The sequence below is a fragment of the Apis cerana genome, linkage group LG16, assembly GCF_029169275.1.
Source record: "Apis cerana isolate GH-2021 linkage group LG16, AcerK_1.0, whole genome shotgun sequence".
Classification (NCBI taxonomy): domain Eukaryota; kingdom Metazoa; phylum Arthropoda; class Insecta; order Hymenoptera; family Apidae; genus Apis; species Apis cerana.
This window is the reverse complement of record NC_083867.1, coordinates 655,970-673,979: the sequence shown is the minus strand read 5'-3', so window position 1 is coordinate 673,979 and position 18,010 is coordinate 655,970. Positions and strand designations below refer to the sequence as shown.

The following is an 18,010-nucleotide window of genomic DNA, read 5'->3' as shown; positions in this document are numbered from 1 at the left end:
ATAATTATTTCGAGAAAAATAATTTTTATAATTGATTATATGATATATTTTGATTTTTTCAAAAATAAGATTTAAATAATAAAATTTTACTTTAATATTTTTCCTATTCTATTCATTGATAATTCACTCGTAAAATTAGTGTTTTTCATTAATAATTAAAAGAATTTTTTTCATTTTTTTTTCATAAGAAATTATTCTATGTTAATTTATTATTTGGTTGCATTTTGTATATTGAATATAAAATTAAAAAAGAATAAATGTAATCGAGTTTATTAATATAACCTTACGTTAATTAATATTTTAATATACTTTGTAACTGACACGTCGCAAAAGTATAATATAATACAATAATCTGTGTCATTAAAATCAATACTTTTATTCAATTTTTGAATTATAACTGAAAAAACCATTCTGTTTTGAAGTGAATTATGAAATAAGATGAAAGTATTACACCATATATATTGATACCATGTATAACGACTGATACCATATATAATAATTGGAAAATTTCATATTATCATAGCAGAATTTATAAATATATAAATATATATTTTATAATATTATAATAATATAATATATAATAATTTATAAATAAATTAATAAAAAGGATCAAACGATGACTTACTTTAATTATCTTAGAAAAACGTTATTAGAATATTATACAAAATTATAAATTTATATTATAATACTTTATATATAATTTATAAATTTTAAATATTAAATAACTTATAAGAATTTATTAATAAGAATACATTATTAAATTCTTTTTTTATATTTAAAATACTCAACTTTTATATAATTTTTATTATAAAGAAGATGATTTTTTTATTTTATTCCAATATATTTATCAAAATTATATCATATATATATAATAATAATAATAAAAGTGAAGAAAATATGTTTCCTGTAATAACAGATAGGAAATACGTGTTTACAATTTTATGTATTTATAATCTTAGAAAGAATAACAATATGGTGAAAAGAAAAAGATGTTATGTTAATAGAGGACGAAAATTATATAATAAATATATAAGAAAACTAAATTTATATTTAACATTTTATAAAATATTATAAAAATTTATATTATTTATTATTTTTTATGCTTATCATTATAAAGTTATAATAATTCTGCAATAAAGATGATAATTTTTGTTAATTTTACTTATTTTTTCTAAAATATTATATGATATATCAATTATATGATTAAAAAATATTTATATAGTCAATAGCGCATTATACATTATGATATTTTAAAAAAAGAAAACTTTTTTTAAAAATTTTATACTAATACTTATTTATTTAAATAATTATTTTTATATTAAATGAAATTTAATAAAATAACCTATAGATCAAATCGAATTATAATAAAAATCTATTACTATAATAAAAGTTATATATTCACAATCATCATTTCTAAATCTTAAAATATTAACTAGAGATGACAAACTTTTGACAAGAAAGGATAATAGAAAAAGAATAATATTATTTAAAATTTAATAATAAATAATATTATTATTAATATAATTTTTATACATTATTATTTATTAATAAAATATAATTATATTATTATAATAATTATGTATATGATCATATTTTTATTTTTCTCTCTCTTTTTCTTTATATTTCCTTTTAAATATTTATTATATAATACATTTAATATAAAAATATTTATATATATAGTTATAAGATACAAAAAATATAATTATATATTTATGATTAAAAATTTATAAATATATATATATATATATTATAAATGCTTATATATTTTTTTAACTTAATTATAATTTAATAATAATTTAATGAAACAAAATGATTTTATTTTTCAATTTATTCATCATAAATTGACATTTTTTTAAATAAATATAAAATTATTATTATTATTAATATTGTTATTAAATTATTATTATTATAAGAATAATAACATAAATATATATTGTTATACGATTCGCATATTATTTGTTATATAAATAATGATTGAAACGAATTTATCATTTTTGTTATCAGAGCTTGAATCTTAGAGTTTGAAGAAAAAATAGTTTGGAAAGGAAATAATGCCATTGCTATTTCATCAAAATGTGTAAGTTACATTTTCATGCGAATTAAAAATGTCATGATTTTTATTATTATTATATAATATAATAATGTAATTCTATATGACAATATAATATTATTAATAGATTACCAAGTTCAATTTCATGACAATGAGATAACGATAAAAATTATGATAATTATGATTAAAACTAATAATTTACTATCTGTGAAAATGTAACTTAACATACGTATCTAGATAGGTGGCATAACAATCGGGTCTTGATATTTCCTCTTTATTCATTTTCTCTTTTACTGCTTCCAAATGAGTCTAAGACTTCAGACACTGAAAATCTAGAGATTCATTTAGCGTTCGTGCTTATCATTGAGAATTATAAAATAAATTAGTTATGATAATACTAAAGAAAAAATTCAACTGAATTTTAAATAATATTTGATGAAAACTTTGGAATAGTTAGTTAATAAGTTATTTTTTAAAAAGTGAATTTAGTGAAAAATATTTTTATAGTGATTTTCTTGTATTCCTTACAGAAGTTTCGAAACATGATTTCAATAAAAATGTATCATGTATCTAATATATGAAATTAATGGTAAGTATTTTATTTAATAATATATATATATATATATATATATATATATATATATATATATATAGTAATATTATGTAATTTAAAAATATTCATATAAAATATTATATAGAGTAAATTTTTATTTATTTGAAGTATTCTTCAAAATCTAAATGATCTTTTATTTTTTTAAATATTTTCTATTAAATTTATTATTTATTGCATATCATATTATCATTTATATTTGATCTATATATAAATTATTTTTCATGCATTAAATGACATTAATTTCTAATTAAAAAAATAGAATAATTTATCAATTCTTTTTTTAAAAATTTTATATATTATGCTTTCATTGCTAAGATACAAGTAATTATATTTATATCATAATATAAATCCTTGAATAATATAAATGATACATATTTAGATATATTTAATAAATTTTTTATTTTGTTATATTATATTAATAAATATTTAAATATTTTTGACATATATATATATATATATATTTCTTAATAAGCATTATTATTTATTTTCATTCATAACAATAACTATATTTTATAATGTTACAAATTTAAATGTTAAATATTTATTTTATAGTATTTTTATATTTTATATTATATTATATATATATAAATATATATATATATATATTTCTAAATTTTTAAATTTATTGTTCCATATTAAAAATAATCTATATATATAAATTTGTATTGAATTATATTAATATATATATTATTATATTAATATTTATGTTATTATATTTTTACATTATAAATTATATATAAATAGATATATTCATTTAATTGTGTAAATTAAAATTATTTAAATAAATCTAAACTGAAATTTATGTAATAATAAACTTATTATTGGTAATTTATAGCTGGATGATACATGATATATATTCATCTTATGATTATAATAAGCTATGATATATTATCTTGAAATTTATTTTGAAATGAAAATATATTGAAATTCAATTCTTTTTTCAATATTTCTTTATGAATAATAATGTTTTTATGTTATGAGATTAATTAGAAATAAAATCAAGTTAATTGTAAATCAAGTTAATATATATATATATATATATATTGCAAATCTTGATTATCTCATTTTTATAATTTTGCAAAGATTGTAAATTTATCTCAAATATTTTTTAATTAATTTCTAAAGATATTTTCTCAATTTTTATTATCCAATTATCCAATTATATTTTCATTTAGGGTTTTTTACATTCAAATTTTATAATTTTAGAAATATCTATGGTTATATATAATATCTTTATGAAATTTAAACTGAATATTAGAATTTTAACTTTCTATTAATTCTATTCTCATTGTATAATTTGTACATTGTACATTGTATTATATATATATATATATATATATTATTTATTACCAATTTATATTAAGATAATTTTTTTTTTTTTTTTGGTAGTAGAATTTACTTTTTCAGAGAAATGTTTATATTTATGATTATGTTTAAGATTATGTTCCATGTTTATGATTAAATAAGATTTAAAATGTTTCCAATTACTTTGAATTTGAAAATGCAGAAAATCAAATTATTCATATGATTGAATATAATTCTATAATTATATGTAATGTACTTTTACAATATTGTTTGTAAATATTCATAAAATTAAAAATCTATTAATCAAATGGATAAAATAACAATTATACTAAAGAAAAAATACATCAAAACCAATATTTAAATTTTATAAAAAATTGCTATTTTAGTTATTTTATTATAAATATCTAATATTCAAATATTTTATAATATAAAAATATTTGTGATTTTCTAATATTATTTTATTGTACGAAGTTTAATAAAAAAATTGTTCATGTTATGATGTTTACATTATATAATAAATATTTTATTGAAAAAAATAAATTTGAATTCATTTTTTTTATAATTAATAGTCTAAAAATATAAATTGTTAAAATTAAGCATATGTTAATCTGAATAATAATTATATGCATGAATGGTAATTATATGTATGATGTGCAAATATTATTTTGAGAAAATCATAGTAAAACTTTGAAAATTGTTAATTTATTTAAACAAGTTATATTTATTTAAACAAAAAAAATTGTTTTCCACAAATTTCCTGCAAATAATTTTTAAATATCAAAAATGATGATTAATAACTTTCAATGTGAGATTTCTGTTCTTATAGGCAAATGATTATGCTTGTTTTATGAATTATATTAGCACATTTAATATCTATCCATAATAAGCTTGGACATCGTTCAGGTTCATAGAATGCGAAAGTAAAATAAAATCGTCTACTGATAATTGAAATTGTAATGATCAAGTTACAATGATAGCAATATTATATTTATTATTTATCGTAATTTCGATCGTCTAAGATCGAATTTTATTATATATTATATATTTATTATATATTTTATTTTTGTATTCCACAGGTTCGAAGGATTCTAAAAATATTCAAGCTCTCTGTAAATTGATACATTGATTCTTATGTATTAACAAAGAAATACGAAGAACTACAAAATCTTGAATAAGTTGGCTATAAAGATATACATGATGCTTGGATCAATGGTAAAATAGCCATTAAAAAAGGATTTGAATACATGGATTTTTATTTTTAAAAAATTAATAAAAAAATTCATTTATTAAAATATATAACTAAAAATAAAATTCAAAAACATAACGTACGTATAACAATCAAATACTCAAATATTTACTTATTTCGTTTTACATACAGATCATGAATTCATATCCTTGAATAAATAACTTTTTTTTTATATTTTAGTTCATAAATTTTTTTAATATTAATATTGTTTTTCTTAATATTAAATTTTTATATTATCTTAATATTCTTTATCATTAATGCTCATTTTCATTTTTGAAAATTTTATTATATATGGGAATTTTTTAATTTTAACTATGTCTAATTTGTTTCATTTCGAGAATTTCTTGCATTAAACAAATTTTATTAGCGCGTCACATTTCAATTGTTTTTACTTTGATTTTATTGACATTACGATAAAATTATATATTATTCCATATAATCGTTATTTTTTGTTAATAATTTGTTAATAAAATCGAAACAAAAATTTTTATAAAGAAAAAAATTGCTTGAAATTATGTATTTCAAAAATCTGTAGTTTAATTAAGAAACTTTTGGAATGTTTATATGTACACATGTGTGAATTTTGAGTTGTTGAGAAAAAAGAATAGTCGACTAAAATAAATAAATTGTCAGAAATTAAAAAAATTTGTAAAAAAAACTTTCCTGAAAAAAGAGAACAAAAAAAAACGAAAATATACAATTATAGCATTTATACATAATTAAAGTTATAATTTATAAAAAAAATATTTTTTTTTCCATATCTAATTTAGCTTTAAATTCATAATATTATAGCTGATATTAATAATAATTTAAAAAAAATTATAATAAAATTTATTCTTTCATAAGTTTCTCAATCTCACATTCTTTTCATTTTTGATAGCAGTTTATTATCACTTTCTATTTCATTATAAAATTACATATTACATTTTTATAATTATACGAATAAAGAAATATTCAGATAAATGTAGTCAGTTTTTAATAAGAGAAAGATTTCGATTAAAAATATTAATCAAATGGATTTATACTCAAATAAATCGTTTTAATAATCTAAATCCTAAATATTCAATAAATTACTAAATTATACACTATTCGATTAAATTATTGAACATGACTAAATCAATATAAACTTCTATAAAATATGTTTATGTAAATAACTTTAATATCTCATCTATGTTCATAATTTCAAATTAAATATGATATTTAGAAAACTAGTTATAACAATTTAAAGATAATTTACTTTAAAGTTAAGGTTAATTAAACTTTAAGGAACTTTACTTTGAAGTGCAAAAAATTGTTAATTTTTCTTATATTTCTTAATAGTTTTTGACGAGTAAAATTCAAAAATTTTAATTTTAAATCTATGAATTCTCTAATTTAAATTTATATATATATATTATTATTATTATATATATATATATATAAAGCTAGTGATTTTAAGTATGTTTGACAAATTACTAGAATGTTATATTGATCTTTATCCATAGTTCTAAAAATTTGCTAAAGATCGTGATTAATGATAATGAGTGAAATTGCTTTTTGTGAACAAATTCATTAATATTTTTAAAATATTAAATTGATCCAGCTAAATTTTTCTTGTAATATTTTCTTCTAATATTAACAATTTTTATTACTTGATAATTGTTATAATTTTATTAGTTTTATTATTTGATAAGTTATTTTTTATTTATTTTAAGTTTTAAGTGGATTTTTAAACTTATATATATTATATATTTATAAACTTAAAATTAATATTTTTGCTTATTATTCGTCGAAAATTATTAAAAGATACAAAAAAAATTAACAATTTTAGATGCCTCAATATAAATAATTTATTTAAATAAAATAACATTTAACTAAATTCAAAATTTTATTTTATTTTATGCATTTGATATTTAATATAAATAATTTGATTATATATTAATATATTGCATTTTTATAATTTAAATATATATAAATGATTTTGATTGTTTTGAAAATGAAATCAAATTTGAAAAGTAATAATAAAATTAATTTAATGTTCAATTAATATAATAATGTATATATGTTTTCTGCATTTTCATTTTATTTATTTTATTTATTTTACAATCTAATTAAAAGTAATTTTTATTATTTTACAAAAAATCATTTTATAATATTTTTTATTTTATGTATATTCTAAGAAATTTCTTTTTCTTTAGGATATCTTAGAATGGTCTTAATCGTACAATTAAACAAAAGGATATTCTACAAACAAATGTAAGTTGTAAGAAAAAAACTTATTTATTTGCAATCTTTTCTGCAAACTTTTTCTTATTTTGTTAATAATTTGTTAACATTATTACATTTATATGTATTATATACATTATATTTATATATAATTTTTATAATTCAATAATATATGTTACATGTTTATATTAATTTTATTATAATTCTTTTATATAAAAAATTATAAAATAAATTTTAATTATATATTGTGACATTTTATTATATGTATTATTTGTAAATTACAAGTTATGTATTTTTTGTTATTCTTTTAAGCAGATTGCTTATATTTTCATATTAATTTTTTAAATTTTTTGTTTCAATTGATTCATTTTATTTTAGATGTGTTTAATCATTGTTTTCAAAATTTCTGTTTTGAATACAATTTTTCAAAACTATATGTGATGTGATTTTTTTTAAATTTCATTTAGTATTTGTAATTTTGTTAATAATATTTCATTTTTTATTTTTTTGTAATGTATTTTTTTCATTTTTTATATGTTTTATTGTTTATAATGTAAATAATTGTTTAATTTGTTTTTTAATTAATTGAATTTATATTGTATTGTTTCAAATAAAATTTTTAATGAAATTATTGAAATTTACAATTTTATTAAAAATAATAATAATAATTAAAGCTTGAAAATTTACTAAATATTATTCATTAAAAAATAAAATAAAAATTATTACAATTGCTTGATTTAATTAATTTAATTTTTTATTATTAATAATTTATTTATTTTTTTTATAATTATGATTATCAATTATAATTTTTTTATACAAAAATTGTTTTTTCTTTTAACTTTTTCAGAAATCTATTAACATTTATATTGAAATCTATTTCAAACTTGTAAAAAAATTTAATTTTGAAGAATATTATTGTAAATTCCTTATAATAAACAATTAACATCTTTAAGATAAGACAATTGATACAAAAATAATAATATGAAATATGTTGTATTTAATTTATTATATTATTATATTTTTTAATTTTAAATTTATGTGTAATAAATGTTATTCAATGTATAAATATTATTTAAAATATATTTAATTATTTTCTAATAGCTTTATAGATTTGTGAATTAGTCATTTGCAACAATTTGCAACAATGTACATTGTTGAGACTGATGAAAGTTATATTTATTATATTTTATTATAGTAACTTTAATTATGTTTCTTTTCTTAAAATAATAAATCAAAGATTAATTATAAATACTTTTTATATCAATTTAGATTTGATGTTAATGATGCATCATTTTATATTTTATATTTTTTTCTCTATATACATTCTTCATATTATATATAAATTTATTTCTTTCTATTGCTAAATTAATATTTATTTAAATTTTTTTACTTTCTATCTTTTTGTTTTTATTTATCTTTATTTATTATTTTTAATTATCATATTTTTTATTGATTATCATTATTTTTCTTGATTTATATCTAATAGTACAAATATTGTTTTATTATTTTTATTTCTTTTTTGTTTTCTTTTATTTGTTTTATTGTTTTATATTTTCTTTTCCATTTTCTTTTTTCTTTTTTTTATATTTAACATTTTTTTATATTTTAACTTTGTATTTAATAATGGTTAAATATTATTAATATTCTTCTACATTTCTGTACTTTTATTGTATCTTAATTATTTTAATATTTGTATCTTTTTTAAATATTTAATCTTTTTTTTTTTGCTTTGAGATAGAAGAATTTTTTTTTAAGGACTTTTTTTTACATTTTTTTTACATTGAATTATGATGCTATTATTTTATTCTCTTTCATCTTTCTAATCTTTTTTTTTTATAAATCTTTCTAAAAAATTTTATGTTTTCATATTTTTGTTTTATCTGTTGGCAGAATTATAGAGTCTTATTATCTTATAATATTATCACATTGTTTTTTATTTTTTCTTTTACTTGTGTGTTTCTTTATTTGTTATTTATATCTTCAATTTTTTTATTTAAGTTTTTATTATTAAATATTTTTGTTATATTAAATTAATAATTCTGTAGAATTTAATATAATCGTATATTTCAATTTTTTATTATGCTATAATTTTTTTATTATTTGTTTTTTATATTATATTTTTTTTATTTTATATTATATTTTTCAGGTCCCTCTCTGATTTCTACAGATTTGTATTAAATATATTTTATCATCGTATAAGGTAAGTCTTTGTAAATTCTTTTTAATATATTTTGTTATTATTATTTTATTGTTGTTATTATTTATTGTTATATATTATTAGAGTGGTAAATTTTTGCTATTTTATATATTTTATAATATATATTATATATATAACACTTAAAATGATTAGTAAAATTGAAAAATATAAAAAGATTCTTATATATTATTTTTTATTACTTGATTAAATTATTTTATGATAGTAAAGAAAATATTTTTATTTTTTAAAAAATGAATAAATACTGACTTCATTTTTTAAAAATAAAAAAATATTTAGAACTTAATTTTTTATTCAGTGATTCAAAATAAAATAATCTGGATCTGGTTTTTGGTGATTTTATGATGCAACTGTTAAACAGAAGATTTTAAAAATTTTAGTTTAGAAATTTTTTTTATAAATTACATAAAAAAAGTTGCAAATTCTGCTTTATAAATGAGCAATATATCATCATAAAATCATTTCTTAAAAAATCATCGTGATTCCTAAAGTATCCTATCTTGGCGGGAAATCTATTGTTAAATTACTGTTTATTGATGACCAATTCCACTATTCCTGTTTTCAGAATACATTTCATTGCAAGCACATTGGAAAAAGTAGGTGATTTGGAATATTTATTTCCTGAAGAGTCGGATATCCTCTTCATTTTTTAAAACAATTTTTAGGATTCAAAATTAACGATAGACAGTGATGTATAAAAAAAACAGACAAAACAATTTCAATATTCTTACAGAAATTCTTAATATTTTTAATTATTTTCAATTACATTTCTATTTTTCATTTCTCTAAGCGTAAAATTGTCCTTCAGAAATTCGTTTATCAAAAGAATTTGATCAGCGTAATTCGTGCAAACTCATTCAGTCAATTTCGAAAGATTTCATGAGGAATTATAGTTTATATTATTATATAATTTATTATATGTTATTATTATATATTATATAATTTTATATATGGAACATGAAATTAGAAAATTAATATATTTTAAACTGATGATACAACTATTGTTGTAATTTAATATTTTAATGTCATTTAATATACAAAAGGAAAGTAAAATTTATTTACTTTAATTTAGTTTAATTTATTTATATAAATTTATATTCTCTCTAATATTTTTATATTAATATTAATTTAATATAAAAATAGCTAATATTATAATCTTCCCTCATTTATACATCATGCTTGCATCTATCTTTGGTTAACTTTATTTATATACTATATAATATATTATTTATTTATATACTATATAAATATTTATTATATTTTTAAATCTTTTTTGTTTATCTATTTATCTATTCAATTATTTCATTTTTCTAATTCATATTCTTATTTATCTAATCATTCTCTATTCATTTTTTCTTACCTTCTCTTTCTCATTTCCTTCTGTATCTATAATCTCTGTAACAATTTTTATTCATTTAAATTCACTTTTCGAACTCTATGCATTCCCTAAATATGTCTTTCAGTATTCTTTGACTCTTTTTTGCACATATAATAATCATTGAATAAAATCAATATTAATATCTATAGTTGATTTATAATATATCTATAATGTATTGATCTATAAGATCAATAATTCTTAGATTGCAATCGAAAAATTGATTTTCTTAGTGAAAAATAAGATTTTTAAAGCATTGTGAAATAGTTGATTTATTATACAAAAAATGATTATTGTTGGGAAAATGATTTTATATTATCATCAGAATGAATTTATGTATTGGATTAAAAAGAATCCATAAATGAAAAACATTAAATGATAATTTATTCTAGCTGTTTTACAAAACATTAAAATGATATATAAAATTATAGATTTACATTATTGGACTTACATTCTTTTTTTTATATTCAAAATACTCAATTTTTATGAATATAGTATAGTTTCTATGAATACAGAATAAAAGAAAAAAGATGTATATTGCTATGTTATAGTATAATAATAGTATGATAAATAAAATGTATAATAATATAATAAATAGCATGAAGTATGAAAAAAATTAGATATAATGATTATATATATAAAAATTGAGACTAGATTTATATTTAATCTTTTATATTTAATCATAAAAATTTAATATAATATTTTTTATGTTTATTATTATAGAGTTATGATTATCATAATTTTCTCATAAAATTTTATTGAGTCATTATAATCTTTATTAAATTAATTAGTTTTTAATAAAATATTATATGATGTGTCAATCATCCATGATTAAAAAATGATTTGGTGTAACTGATGACATACATATGAATTATGATTTTTTTTTTCAAAGAAAAAAAAATATTCTTATCTTTTTTCAATGAGATTATTCACTCCTATTAATTTTATTGTAAATTAAAAAATATTATTAAATAAATACAGACAAATTTATTTAATATAAACTACAGATAATTTTTTAAAAATTTGTCAGTTTCGAATTACAGTTGATAAAAAATTAAACATAAATTCCACTTTCTAATTCTACAAATTTTTCACATATAATTTACCTAATTATCATAATTAGTTATCATAAATCAACTTCATTTTTAAATCAATCAAAATAAAATAAATGTTTTCAATGTTTTTTTTTTAATATTAATTTTCTCTACTCTTATTATAATTTTTACTTGTAAAGCTAATTTATTTTATAAACTAATATAAGTTAATATAAATAAAATAAATAAATTAAATTCTTCTTTTTGTATATTCTTTTAAAACATTGGTTGGTATAAAAATAGTTGCGATTTTTTTTTAATTTTAAAGTAATTTATTTTACTTTTATATTATAAATTTTCAATCGATGTCAACAATCGTTTTATATTTTCATCGATATAAAATAAGTTTATCAATTGTGTTAGAAAATATCAATTCCGAAATGAAATGGATTCATTAATAATCGTTAATGGACAATATTTCGTTAATAAATTTTTTGTTATTTCGGATTCTTTATTTTTTCTTTGTTGAAAATCGTTCGATTTTTAATCATTATCATACGAACAAGATTTTTCTGTTCGAAATGTTGTTTTTGATACGCATCGGGAGAGTGATCACTGATACAAAATCCTATTTTATAAATGATAAGGATCGTGATTCACAATTTGAGGAATGGAAAAGTACTTGTGATTCAATAAACTTTTTTCTTCGTGATTTAGACGATCGTGTCGCTCAAATTCTTTGTTTAAAATATCGAAAACAGAGACATGATTTGGAAAGATTCATCTCTGTATAAAATTATTGATGAAATCAATAATGAAATTAATTTTTTTTATTAGCAATTAGTTATCGTGATCAATTATCGCAATCCATAAATATGATTGATATAATCAAATACTACGCAGAAAATGGCTTCGTTCTCATTCTATTCCACTTCTTTTGCTATCATAAGCATTGGTTAAATCAATATAAGGTAAAGATTGACGATGGATATAATATAAACAATATAATATAATATAATATATGGATATAATATAATTTGCGACAAAATGAAATAGAATAATTTCATATTGGCCTAGTTATTAAATATAAATAAACAGGATTTCTTTTATTTATTGCCGGTAATCTGATGAGATTCTTTGAATAAAAAAATTAAACGTCATTTTAGCATTTTTATAATTAATGTCTTGAAATTTGTTATGAAGAATTAATTTTTATTTTAAAAATTAATCACTTTTAAATTCAATTGTAAATAAATTTGTGCAATTATAATTTATATAAAGAGAAGTTATATTGAAATTAAATAATTTTTTTTTTATATAGTTTTATAATTATATAATTTATAAGTATAATTTTATTATTTTACTATAGATCATATTTTTTTACTTTATTAATTTTCTGAATAGGAATTCTTGATGAAGTTGCTTTGGTTTATTATCTCGATCTAATGATAATTTATCTATTATTTTTTCTAATATATTATCTTTTTCAATATTCTTTCTTAATGTTTTCCATAAGTTGACAATTTTTTTTTCTAGTTTTTCTATGAAATCTCAATTTCGAAATTTGTAATATTCATTTATTCATGATATTATTGTTATAATAATCAATTATCTTATTTTAAAAATTAAAATAACATCAATTATAAATTCGTTTTCCTCAATTGCATAAATAATTATTAGTTAATTATTAATCAAGAAAAAACTTGAAGTTCGTAGCACATATCTTCATTTTACCAACATTTACAAAAAAATCCTGTTATCTTATGTGAATATAAAATACTTTCAAAAATCTTTTGATTTTGAAATCTAGTTTTTGACAAACGTTAATCTTTTTTTATTATTTGTATGTTGAATAATTAATAATTAATTCTCTTATAATATATCACTATTCAAATTGGTCCTATAGAGTATATATATTATGCTCTATATTATGCCGTTATATATATTATGTTCTAACTTATATCTTTGCCTAAAGAAAACAGAACTTTTTCCCGTATTTCAGATGTTAAAATGTAATATCAATTTCGATTTTTCTTCGCGACTTATTTATTATTTTATACTCCTTAAATTTTTCTAATATATTTCATTATCATTTATATTATTATTCATAAATCATTATATATCTATTAATTTAAAAATTTTCATTTTAGATTTTTCTTCCACAATGAGGGGATTCAATAATTGTTATCTAAAGTAAATGATATCAATGTCTTTTAAAAAGTTTAGTATTTTCACTACAGATTCTTCTTCTTAACATGCTGTGAATTCTGAATTTTCAATTTGTGTTAGCTTTTTTGGATATTAAACTTTGGTACATAATTAAGATATATTTTATAGAGTTTCCACAGATCACCAATATTATAGATGTTTGATGCTTTTAGTAATAAAGTCAGCAGATTAAATTCTCTTTATATATATTTTCTTGTTGAGAAAGTGATATATGATACATTCAATTTTTTTAAAGTTTTCATTTAGTAGCTAATTAAGTTAGTAATATTTGATATAAATATTTAGTGAAGGTATACTTTTGTTCTAATTTTTCGCCATTATGATATATATTCAATTTTTCATGTATAATAATTATAAATCTTACAAAATGTTATTTTATAAAAATAATATAATCATTTTATTTCTGCATTTTTTTATTTTTTTATTTTAAGTTTTATTTACATATTATTTTCTCATTATACTTATATATATATATTAAATGTAGTACTTAAACGAGTTTAGTAAGTAAACGAATACTTATGTGATCGACTGTATATCGAGAACAATAATAATAATATAACATAACTTGTATATATTGTATGCAGATGTATTTATTCGTGTTCTTATTTTTATATTTCTTAATTCGGAATTTCATAGTGTCCGATGTTTCCAATTTTATACAGACAATGCTTTTAATTCTGTTAAATTTCTTTAATTTTCGGAGGATTCTTTATTTGTGATCAATTTTGCCGATTATAGTATAGTCTTTATAAAACTTTATCAAATCTTCAAATCTGATTCCATTGAGATAGAGTGTAAAATATAAATAAAATAATTTTATATAACGTTATATCAAGAAATGAGATATAATATAATATAAATAAATCATTTTTGTTTAAAACAGAATAATAAAAGAGTAGTATCATTTTAATTAGCGTTAAATCACTAATATAATTTCGGATTAGTACATGAAATATTGTTATTTTTTTCTCAATATAAAGTTCATATTTAAATAAATTCTAAATTCAATATTCTCTTACTCTGAACTCTAAAAAACTTTAACTACTTTTGTTATTTAAATCATTTTTATTGTCATTATAATATTATTATTTTATAATGATAATCTATCTAGCATCTTCTCAATTATGCTTCTTTTAGATTTGGGTTCTGATAATATTTTTTAGATAATTTTTGTGATTGATTTCATTGCATTAATTAATATAATATATAATCCATAAAATTTTGTTTCTTATTTTTCGTTCATGTCAATGTCATTTTTAATTCGCACATAAAGATGTTTTATTTACTTGAATACAATGATACGATGTATTGTTCATTATTATCATAAATTATAAATTGGATTTAATTTTTTCTATATTTATTTTTCATTCTATGATAATCGTGCTATGATAATCACCAGTCGTAATATTTGCCTTGAAAATAAATGAGGTGCCTGGATCAATTAATTTTAATTAGTAGTTGTGGATAAATATGTAATGATGCGAAAGATTGTATATTGTATCATTTTTATTTTTTAATATGAACGATTAGGAATAAAACAGGCCATTTGAGCGATACATCCCAGTAATCATCACAGTATGTTATTTTATATAAAATAATTATTTATTAATAAAAATAATTTTTTTTATTATATTGCACTTACATTTATTAAAAAAGTAAATATAAAATTTTGCAAAATATAAAACATTTAATATAGAATGAGAAAATTTTGATGTATTAATGAACATTTAATAATATTTTTTTATATATAACATTCTTTATATATATTTAAAAATGCATTGATAATGTTCTTCTTCGTTTTTTGTGCTCTATATGTATAAATAATAAATTTCTAGCGGGCGTTTTTCTCTTATTTCTGTTGAATTAACATTTTTTTATAGGAAATGTTTTTCAATTAAATTATCGTGAGAAATAATTCTTCCTCCAAACTTATGTTTTATTATATCGGATATTTTTTTATAATTTCTCTGATAAGACATAAATGAAATTGAGTGAATTTTAAATTTTATTTTTTTAGATCAAAATTTTTTATATAATACATATGTATTGTAAATTTTAAGCATATAAATTTAAAAAAAATTTTTTTATAGCATTTTAGTATTGCGAATGGCAGAATGGCGAATTGTAGAATTTAAAAGCAAGTCTACTCTATGATTGCATCCATTATACAATTATAATCTATTATGAGATTTGATTTATTGGTCTTCCGGTTATGTAATATATTTTTTTGGTTTCTGTTACATCGACAGATCTTTTATTTATGAAAGTTTATTTAAGGAAAACAATTCATGTCTAATTTTTCAGATAATTTTTCAAACAGAAAGCATCTGTTTTATTTTATTATGTCGAAGAAGTAAATCAGCGAGAATATCAATTATCAGTGATAAAAGTAAAAACCTTTATTCAGATAGAGTTTAAAAAATATTTTCGGATTTTCTAATCAATTCTTTCAATTGAAATTTCGTTACGAATTATATGAGCCATAATGTACAATAAAATCTTGAATATATTTGTTTTACAATCGTAAGGGACAAAGGAAAAAAGATTTTATTCTTCTTCTTTTTAAGAAAATATATTTCTTCAAAAAATATCTTCCTTTTTTGAACAGTAATAAATTAATTTTTTGTTTTTGTCGAATTATTCTTTGCAATCATACTAATTAACTTTAGTGGCAAACATTAGCCTATTGATTGCTACGAAGAAGTTGATTCTTTCTTGATCTCATTTTTTGATCATACAGTGAACGATATTTTGAATTATTTGTCTTTTTTTATAAAATTTTATAGCGATTTTATAGTGATTTTTTAATGAAAAGTTATACTTCATTTTGATGAATATTTAATTTTTGATAAATATATAAAGAAAAATCACCAACAATATAACAGGGATGTGTAATCATGATTTTATTCATAATAAATTATATAATACGTCTTAAATAAAATTTTTATTACTAAAAATTTTTTGTTGTTAAAGATAATTGGTGAGGAATAAGTAAAGATGAGATGAAATCGAGTTTTTTTATTCTTGTGAAATTTTTTTCCAGCTCTCTTATATAATACTTATTTTACAAAACCTTCCTAATATTTGAATGTAATTTGAAAGTATTTTTAAAATGCAGGATATTTCATAACGAACTTATATTTTGTTGATATCAGAGTATTGTTTGATAAGTTTTTTAAAAACTTACAATCTTAATAATTTTCTAAAATTTTCTAAAACTTCAATGTATTTCTGTCCAATTTGAGTACTGTTATTAAAATATTATTCATGATTTCATCAAAATTTTATCAAAACATTTATAGTCCTTAGTTTCTGTTTATTTTGTCTTTATCATGATTTTGAATTTTCAATAATATATAATTATTTGATCATGATATGTAAAAGATATTTCATCGATAAATAATATTTCTTGATTAATATTTCATTGATCAATATTTTCATATTGTCAAATATCCCATTAAGAAAATTATAAACTGTTTTTGTCAATGATGTTGAATAAAATTTTTGCATCAAAGCATGTTACATTAATATTTGCTTTATGTTCATTTGTTTTGAACATACATAATTTTGTTAAAGTTTATTTTGATGATGTTTTTTTGATTTGTTTCATGATTAATAATCTTACATTTTATATGCTTATTTTTATTGATATTATCAATTTCACGAAATGTATTTTGATATTATGTTATTATGTTATAATATGATATTTTGATATTTTGTTTATAATATTTAAGTATA

The 18,010-nt window shown here is 17.2% G+C and overlaps 1 long non-coding RNA gene across 4 annotated transcripts in view; it reads left to right on the top strand.

The window, feature by feature from the left end:
• The first annotated feature begins 2,333 nt into the window (after window positions 1-2,333).
• The window catches only part of LOC108004215 (uncharacterized), a 132,461-nt gene continuing 116,784 nt past the window's right edge, over window positions 2,334-18,010 (top strand). For all 4 annotated transcript variants that reach the window (XR_009832976.1, XR_009832978.1, XR_009832979.1 and 1 more), the window contains exons 1-4: window positions 2,334-2,639; window positions 5,045-5,293; window positions 7,392-7,449; window positions 9,566-9,619. This is a non-coding gene — a long non-coding RNA (uncharacterized LOC108004215). The remainder of the gene's footprint in view (window positions 2,640-5,044; window positions 5,294-7,391; window positions 7,450-9,565; window positions 9,620-18,010) is intronic.